This window comes from Schistocerca serialis, chromosome 9 (assembly GCF_023864345.2).
Source record: "Schistocerca serialis cubense isolate TAMUIC-IGC-003099 chromosome 9, iqSchSeri2.2, whole genome shotgun sequence".
In the NCBI taxonomy this organism is placed as follows: domain Eukaryota; kingdom Metazoa; phylum Arthropoda; class Insecta; order Orthoptera; family Acrididae; genus Schistocerca; species Schistocerca serialis.
In genome coordinates, this window is record NC_064646.1 from 407,363,999 (window position 1) to 407,373,741 (window position 9,743).

The following is a 9,743-nucleotide window of genomic DNA, read 5'->3' on the forward strand; positions in this document are numbered from 1 at the left end:
CGTGGATAAAAGAGGAGTAGCAACTACACACAAAAATGTGAGTTTCATTGAGGTCCTGCAGCGCCATGGCCAGCCCTGGGTTAATACTGCTGTGAGCCATGTTAACTCTGAGTTGAGCAGGTTACTGCTGACTAAAATGAATTCTCATATGAGTGCAGTGCCCATTGCTACAATTGGGAGATGAGGTTATAATAGACATGGCCTGCACCTGAGTAGGAGAGGGAAAGATAGGTTGGCTGCACTTCTTTCAGGAAATGTAAGGGGGGGGGGGGGGCATCACCACACAGTGCAAAATCCCTGTGGTTACAGGTGTCAGAGGGGCAACTTCTTTAGGTTAGAATCAAGTTTCAGGCACCCTGTTTTGATAGAAGTCACTATAATAGAAGAGCCCCACAAGAATGCACAGAAAAGTAAGGTTAGCTCATCCCACCAAAATATTAGAAGATTGAGTAATAAGGTGGAAGAACTTCTTGCCTGCTTGCAAAATTTAAAGGAAAAGATAGACACCCTGTGCCTGTCTCAGCACCACATAACCACAGGCTTACATAAGTTACATATAAAAGATTACAGTCTAGCAGCTTACTCGTGCAGAACTAATATGGGAAGGGAACGAGTTGTTGCATTTATTAAAGACAAAACATAAGTTCAAAAGCATTGACACAAGTAGACATTGTAGTGATCAGCACATAGAAGTGTGTGCTTGTGAATTAATGCTGAAAAACAATTCATTTTTAATTGTAACAGTATATAGATCCCCACTGGGAAATTTTGAATTATTTATGGGGAACTTGGATTCCTTGTTGCGCTGTCTGTCAGACATCAGCAAGCAGTTAATAGCCTGTGGTGACTTCAATGTACGAGGCTGGTTTGAAAAGCTCTTAGAATCAACACGGGAGGCCAGCGCTAGCGCAACGAGTTGTTCATGTGATATTCATTGGACTGTTGCCTGTAAATACATGCCACATCAGTGGTCTTGGAAGAGAGCTGTGGCGGTGATGTGGCATTGTTGTTGTTCCCGAGTAGTGATTTGCGAAGATGGAAAAAATTGAGATTCGAGCATGATTATGTACTTAGTAAAGAAAGGTATGAAAGCAAAGGACATTGATGTTGATTTCCAGAATACACTGGGGGACTCTGCTTCTTCATATTCAACTGTTGCCAAGTGGACAAATGAAGTTAAATTTGGTATGGAGAACTTAGATGATGATCCTGATCAGTGGTCGGTCAAGATATGTCATTACTCCAGAAATCACTGCAAAAGTGCACAAAATGATAATGGAGGATCACCAGTTGAAAGTATGTGAAATTGCTCACCCTTGGCAGATATCATCTGAAAGGGTATGTCACATTTTAATTGAAAAATTATCTGCAAGATGGGTGCTGAGACTCTTGATGCTGGATCAAAAATGCATGAGAATGGACTTCTTCGAACAATGTTTGGCCCGTTTTAGGAGAAACGAACAAGATTTTTTTGCACCGGTTTGTGAGCATGGGTGAAACTTGGGTACCCCAGAGACAAAACAAGTCAAAGCTGTGAAAACATGCTGAAACTAAAGAAAGCAAAGACAATTCCGTCGGTAGGAAAGGTCGTGGTATTAGTGTTGTGGGATGTGAAGGGATTCTGTTTGTAGATTATCTTCCCACTGGTCAAACAATTACTGGAGAATACTATGCTAACCTCCTGAACAAATGGCAATAAAAGATATGCAAAAAAAGGCCAGGTTTAGCAAGGAAGAAAGTCTTCTTCCATCAAGACAGTATGTGCCCACACACGTGCTGTCGCCATAGCAAAATCACACGAACTGAGGTATGAATTGTTGCCACATCCATCTTACTCACCTGATATGGTTCTGTCAGACTACCATCTCTTCCCAAATCCAAACATTTTTCTTTGTGGACAAAGATTCACTTCAAACAAAGAATTGATAGCTGGAGTTGACACTATTTTGCAGGCCTGGAGGAAACTCATTTTCGAGGTGGGATCAAGGAGCGGTAACATCGTTGGACCAACTGCATTAATCTACAAGGAGGCTACATTGAAAAATAAAAAAGTTTCAGTAATGTAAGTACTTTTTTCTATTCCATCCCGAGAACTTTTCACACCACCGTCATAGATTTTCTAAAGGATTCTGATAAAAAAATTATCTGGAACACTTATTTGGGTCCTACAATTTGCTCTCAGGGTCGGTCCCTAGTTGATAAGGTTTTCTTTGATGAGGCACAAAGCAACAAAATAACTGTTTACTCCATAACAAATGCTTTCTCTGATCATGATGCACAGTTAGTCAGGATAAATGACATGGTGCCTTACAGTGGAAGTCAGTCAGAATCATTAATGACTACAGGGCAAATGTTTTGAAAGAGTAGGTTACAAGAAACAGCCTGAGATGAAATTTATAAAGAACCAAATGCCAATACAAAATTTAATCTATTCCATGATAAATTCATATCATTATTTGAAAATAGCTTTCTGCGTAAGCTAATCAGAAGGGATATTAAACAGCCATGTAAAAAACCATGGATCACTAAGGAGATTAAAGTATCTTGTGAAAGGAAAAGGGAAATTTATCTTTTGGCAAGAATAAGTAGAGACCTTGCAGTATTTGCGCACTACAAAAATTACTAAGAAATATTATTAACAAATCAAGAAACATGCACATAATGTAAGAAATCAGTACGTCTGACAACAGAGCTAAGACAATATGGAAAAGAGTGAAGCAAGAGAAAGGACAACAACCAACCACAGAAGAGGATAACATTACTATTGAATTGAATGGAAGAGTTATAAATGACAAATCACAAGTAGCAAATGTATTTAATAATCATTTCTTAAACATAGTAGAAAATATAGGGGCCAACTGTTCAAGAGAAAGATGACAGCAATATGTTGAAGAAGTAACTCTCATAAAATTACATCATATGAATGTACCACCAACTTCTTGCGAAATTAAGATGGTCATACATTTTCTTAAAAATAAAAGTTCTTCTGGTTTTGATGGTGTTTCCAATAGAGCACTAAAGATTGGTTCCCACATAATAACTCCAGTATTGTCCGAAATACGCACTGCATCACTAACTCAAGGCGTTTTTCCAAAGAGACTAAAATATGTCGTCGTTAAACCCCTCTTTAAGAAAGGTGATAAGAGAAATGTCAGTAACTACCGACCTGCTGACATCATTTTCCAAAATTTTTGAGAAGGTGATGTATTCTAGAATAGTATCTCTCCTTGGCAACAATAGTATTCTCAGTAAATCATAGTTTGGGTTTCAGAAGGGTTGCTCTACTGAGAATGCCATTTACATGTTCACACACCAGATAGTACAAGTATTAAATAACAAAATAGCACCGGTAGGTATTTTCTGTGCCCCATCCAAGGCATTTGATTGTGTGACTCATAGTATACTCCTAGATAAATTGAAGTTTTATGGGATTGGTGGTATAGCCATCCAATGGATCATGTCATATCTAACCCAAAGAATGCAGAAAGTTGTACTCAGTAGAAATTCAACCAACAGAATCCAGGGACATAATTCTGACTGGGGAGAAATCACATATGGAGTTCCTCAAGGCTCAGTCTTAGATCCACTACTGTTTCTCATATATGTAAATAATCTACCGTCTCATGTACAACAAGGAGAATTAGTTCATTTTGCAGATGACATCAGTATTGCAATCACTCCCAGTATACACACAGAAATAAAAGAAATGGTGAACAAAGTTCTCAAAAGTATCATTGGTTGGTTTTCTGCAAGTGGTCTCACCCTGAATTTCACAAAGACACAACATACTCAGTTCTGGACTTCAAGGGGTACTGAACCAGTGCTAAGTGTAACACATGGTGATAAAATAATACATAGAGTGGAAAATTCAAAATTCTTCGGTATCCATATTGATGAGAATTTAAATTGGAAAAAAACACATTTTGGAATTTCTAAAACAACTTAGTTCAGCCAAATTTGCAATTAGAATCATATCAAATGTTGGGGAGAGAGAAATCAGAAAGTTGAGATCTACATCTACATGATTACTCTGCAATTCACATTTAAGTGCTTGGCAGAGGGTTCATCGAACAACAATCATACTATCTCTCTACCATTCCACTCCCGAACAGCACGAGGGAAAAACAAACACTTAAACCTTTCTGTTCGAGCTCTGATTTCTCTTACTTTATTTTGATGATCATCCCTACTTATGTAGGTTGGGCTCAACAAAATATTTTCGCATTCGGAAGAGAAAGTTGGTGACTGAAATTTCGTAAATAGATCTTGCCGTGAAGAAAAACATCTTTGCTTTAATGACTTCCATCCCAACTCGTGTATCATATCTGCCACACTCTCTCCCTTATTCCGTGATAATACAAAACGAGCTGCCCTTTTTTGCACCCTTTCGATGTCCTCTGTCAATCCCACCAGGTAAGGACCCACACTGCGCAGCAATATTCTAACAGAAGACGAACGAGTGTAGTATAAGCTGTCTCTTTAGATCTTCTAAGTGTCCTGCCAATGAAATGCAACCTTTGGCTCGCCTTCCCCACAATATTATCTATGTGGTCTTTCCAACTGAAGATGTTTGTTATTTTAACACCCAGGTACTTAGTTGAATTGACAGCCTTGAGAATTGTACTATTTATCGAGTAATCGAATTCCGACGGATTTCTTTTGGAACTCATGTGGATCACCTCACACTTTTTGTTATTTAGTGTCAACTGCCACCTGCCACACCATACAGCAATCTTTTCTAAATCGCTTTGCAACTGATACTGGTCTTCAGATGACCTTACTAGACGGTAAATTACAGCATCATCTGCGAACAACCTAAGAGAACTGCTCAGATTGTCACCCAGGTCATTTATATAGATCAGGAACAGCAGAGGTTCCAGGACGCTTCCCTGGGGAACACCTGATATCACTTCAGTTTTACTCGATGATTTGCTGTCTATTACTACGAACTGCGACCTTCCTGACAGGAAATCACGAATCCAGTCGCACAACTGAGACGATACCCCATAGGCCTGCAGCTTGATTAGAAGTCGCTTGTGAGGAACGGTGTCAAAAGCTTTCCGGAAATCTAGAAATACGGAATCAACTTGAGATCCCCTGTCGATAGCAGCCATTACTTCGTGCGAATAAAGAGCTAGCTGCGTTGCACAAGAATGATGTTTTCTGAAACCATGCTGATTACGTATCAATAGATCGTTCACTTCGAGGTGATTCATAATGTTTGAATACAGTATATGCTCCAAAACCCTACTGCAAACGGACGTCAATGATATAGGTCTGTAGTTCGATGGATTACTCCTACTACCCTTCTTAAACACTGGTGCGACCTGCGCAATTTTCCAATCTGTAGGTACAGATCTATTGGTGAGCAAGCGGTTGTATATGATTGCTAAGTAGGGAGCTATTGCATCAGCATAATCTGAAAGGAACCCAATCGGTATACAATCTGGACCTGAAGACTTGCCCGTATCAAGCGATTTGAGTTGCTTCACAACCCCTAAGGTATCTACTTCTAAGAAACTCATGCTAGCAGCTGTTTGTGTTTCAAATTCTGGAATATTCCATTCGTCTTCCCTGGTGAAGGAATTTCGGGAAACTGCGTTCAATAACTCCGCTTTAGCGGCACAGTCGTCGGTAACAGTACCATTGCCACCGTGCAGCGAAGGCATTAACTGCATATTGCCGCTTGTGTACTTTACATACGACCAGAATTTCTTCGGATTTTCTACCAAATTTCGAGACAGTGATTCGTTGTGAAACCTATTAAAGGCATCTCGCATTGAAGTCCGTGCCAAATTTCGCACGTCTGTAAATTTTAGCCAATCTTCTGAACTTCGCATGCTTTTGCCGTTGCCTCTGCAACAGCGTTTGGACCTGTTTTGTGTACCACAGGGGATCTGTTCCATCTCTTACCAATTTATGAGGTATGAATCTCTCAATTGCTGTTTCTACTATATCTTTGAATTTGAGCCACATCTCGTCTACATTTGCATAGTCAGTTCGGAAGGAATGGAGATTGTCTCTTAGGAAGGCTTCTAGTGACACTTTATCAAAATTATTTTGCGTTTGTTTCTGGTGGATTTGGAAGAAACGGTATTGAGCCTAGCTACAACGACCTTGTGATCACTAATCCCTGTATCAGTCATGATGCTCTCTATTAGCTCTGGATTGTTTGCGGCTAAAAGGTCAAGTGTGTTTTCGCAACCATTTACAATTCGCGTGGGTTCGTGGACTAACTGCTCGAAATAATTTTCGGAGAAAGCATTTAGGACAATCTCGGAAGGTGTTTTCTGCCTACCACCGGTTTTGAACAAGTATTTTTGCCAACATATCGAGGGAAGGTTGAAGTCCCCACCAACTATAACCGTATGAGTGGGGTATTTTTTTTGTTACGAGACTCAAATTTTCTCTGAACTGTTCAGCAACTATATCATCGGAATCTGGGGGTCGGTAGAAAGAGCCAATTATTAATTTAGTTCGGCTGTTAAGTATAACCTCCACCCATACCAATTCGCACAGAGTACCTACTTCGACTTCACTACAAGATAAACCTCTACTGACAGACACAAACACTCCACCACCAATTCTGCCTAATCTATCTTTCCTGAACACCGTCTGAGACTTCGTAAAAATTTCTGCAGAACTTATTTCAGGCTTTAGCCAGCTCTCTGTACCTATAAAGATTTCAGCTTCAGTGCTTTCTATTAGCGCTTGAAGCTCAGGGACTTTCCCAACACAACTACAATTCCGACTGTTCCTTGATCCAAGCACGTCCTGTATTCGCCATGCACCCTTTGAGATTGCAGCCCACTCCGTACTTTCACGAGGCCATCTAACCTAAAAAACTGCCCAGTCCACGCCACACAGCCTCCACTACCCATGTAGCTACCAGCTGAGTGTAGTGAACTCCTGACCTATTCAGCGGAATCCGAAACCCCACCACCCTATGGCACAAGTCAAGGAATCTGCAGCCAACACGGTCGCAAAACCGTCTGAGCCTCTGATTCAGACCCTCCACCTGGCTCTGCACCAAAGGTCCGCAGTGGGTTCTGTCAACGATGCTGCAGATGGTGAGCTCTGCCTTCATCTCGTAAGCAAGACCGCAGCCTTCACCAAATCAGATAGCCGCTGGAATCCAGAGAGAATTTCCTCAGATCCAAAGCGACACACATCATTAGTGCTGACATGTGCCACCTTCTGCAGCTGGCTGCACCCTGTGCTCTTCATGGCATCCGGAATGACCCTTTCCACATCAGGAATGACTCCACCCGGAATGCACATGGAGTGCACACTGGATTAACATTGGAGCATATTTTCATTCAGTACTGTCATATGGAATACTGTTCTGGGGTAACTCATCTTTAAGAAAGAAGGTCTTCGTTGCCCAAACGTGCTGTAAGAAAATATGTGGTGCTCACCCGCGATCATCATATAGACATTTGTTTAAGGAGTTGAGCATTCTGACCACTGCTTTACAGCATATTTATCCCCTCATGAAGTTTTCTTCAAAGCTAAGTTGTACAGAATACTAGTAAATAATCCTTTCTACACAGTAGACAAATTTTTTGAAACTGAAAATACTGTCTTTCAACACTGTATCTAGCGGATGGCCTTATGTAATCCAAACTAAATTGTATTTAGTAATTAATGTTAAAAATGTAAGTTATCTTGATGTTGTCTATTGCTTTATGAGCTGAACGACAATAAAATTTGATTGATTGATTGATTTGTTGTAAATAATCCACTACAGTTTAAATGAACAATGAGGTACATAATTACAGCACTAGAAGAAGAAATGACATTCATTACTCAACATTAAGGTTGCCTTTAGCACAGAAAAGGGTGTACAATGCTGCAACAAAAATTTTTGACCACTTACCCAGTGATATAAAATATCTAACAGACACCAAGGTAAAATTTGAAAATAAATTGAAAAAGTTTTTCCTTGACAACTCCTTGTACTGCATAGAAGAATTTCTATGTTTGTAATGTATAAAAGGTGGTGGGTAGGAATTACTAACTCGATCTTTATATCTTGTTTTCATTTCGGGAAAGGGGGGGGGGGGGCAGTTGAATGTAAAATGACTCGTTCCACATCGTGACGATTTATCATGCAAAATGAACTATGTAACATGAAAGTAACTAGCTATATCAGGTATCACTTCGATTACAGATATCAAGTGTACAATCTGTATTACTGAAGGTTTAGTGGAGGAAAATAAGCAGAAGAAACTTCTTAAAGGAACTTCTCCACATCCAGAAAACAATGAAAGCCAGATATCCATAAATAAATGAAAAAGAAAAAAACAATATAATTCTCAGCACTTAATGCTGCTTAGTCTAGGAGCCCAAAACGTTTAGGAAAGCAGCATGTGGCATATTCGTGTGGTGTGGTATTAAAACAAATTGCTGTCATAATTTTCATTATAAGCATAACATAGAGAATACGTCATTTGGCAGTTGATAATTCTCAGCCACCTAACTGGGATGGCTGATTTGACTGCAAACATAAACTGAGTTGAGTGTGATGAAAAGATACACAATGCAGATCATTGACCACGAGATTGGATGGTTTTCTACATGGAGGAAAGTTTCAATAACTCATTGGTTTTAAAGCTATTTGCATTGCCTGCTTAGGTAGTGCTGTCAACAATGTAATGATTGATTAGACTACCACACTGCTGTACTGGGCGTGTTCATTTCGGAAGTTGTTGAAACTACCCCTTTGTTATGCCTGAAATGTGCCTATGACTGCTTCCTAAGATTGGAAGGATTTATATTTAACAATACATTTGAAATGATAAAAGTCACTATCAAAATGTAGTTCATTAATTCATGGGACAAGCAAATGGCCCCTAATCCAACTCATATGCAGATTCACAGCACTCACTCCATCATCAAAATTATGTTCTGAAGAGTTACACTGACTAACTGACTGATACTTAATATAAAGTCTTCCAATATCTAATAATATCAACGGTCACTTTGTTAAAAATATAAATGTGACATAAAGTCGTGCAGGAGACAGGCGACCATTATTATAATAATCAGTAGTTCTGCATTCAGGCTGACAGGGTCTTAATGGTACAAGTCAAACACCAGCCATAGAATGATTAAATCGCTCATACGATGCGTTTTGGTATTTATCCATCATCAGGTATCCAGGAGCGATTTCTGCATGTAGGTTTCATGGTGTTTCAAGTTGTATGTGAAACAAACGTTCGCTACATTGTTAATGTTTGAACACTCATGTGGCCCTAACAGTGGCAACAGACGCAATATCCCGAGATATTATTCCCGTTATAACTTCCGATTTCTTACAAATATATTGACAAAACTTTTTCCACAATTATAGAAGCACTTCCTCCATATCCCAAATTAGCATAACCATTCTGTTACTGGGGCCACACGCCAACCATCATCATTGGCTGCTCGTATCAGACTGAGCCGCTTCTTCCACTTCTGCCCAATTCCACACCCACCTTATTCACCTGATCTTGCACTTCCAAATTTTCACATTTTCTGCTCTCTATTGAACAACCTTCAAGGAACTCCCTTTCCAGATGAAAATGGACTCCAAACATGGCACAACAAGTTCTTCACCTCAAAACCAAGTGATTTCTACAGTAACGGAATCAAAACGTTGGCAGAGTGTCATAAATAATGGAGGAGGAATGGTGATAAAGGTCTCTTTTATGAGTATCTGTTGTGTTTATTAAACTTACGAAAAAATGCTACAAACT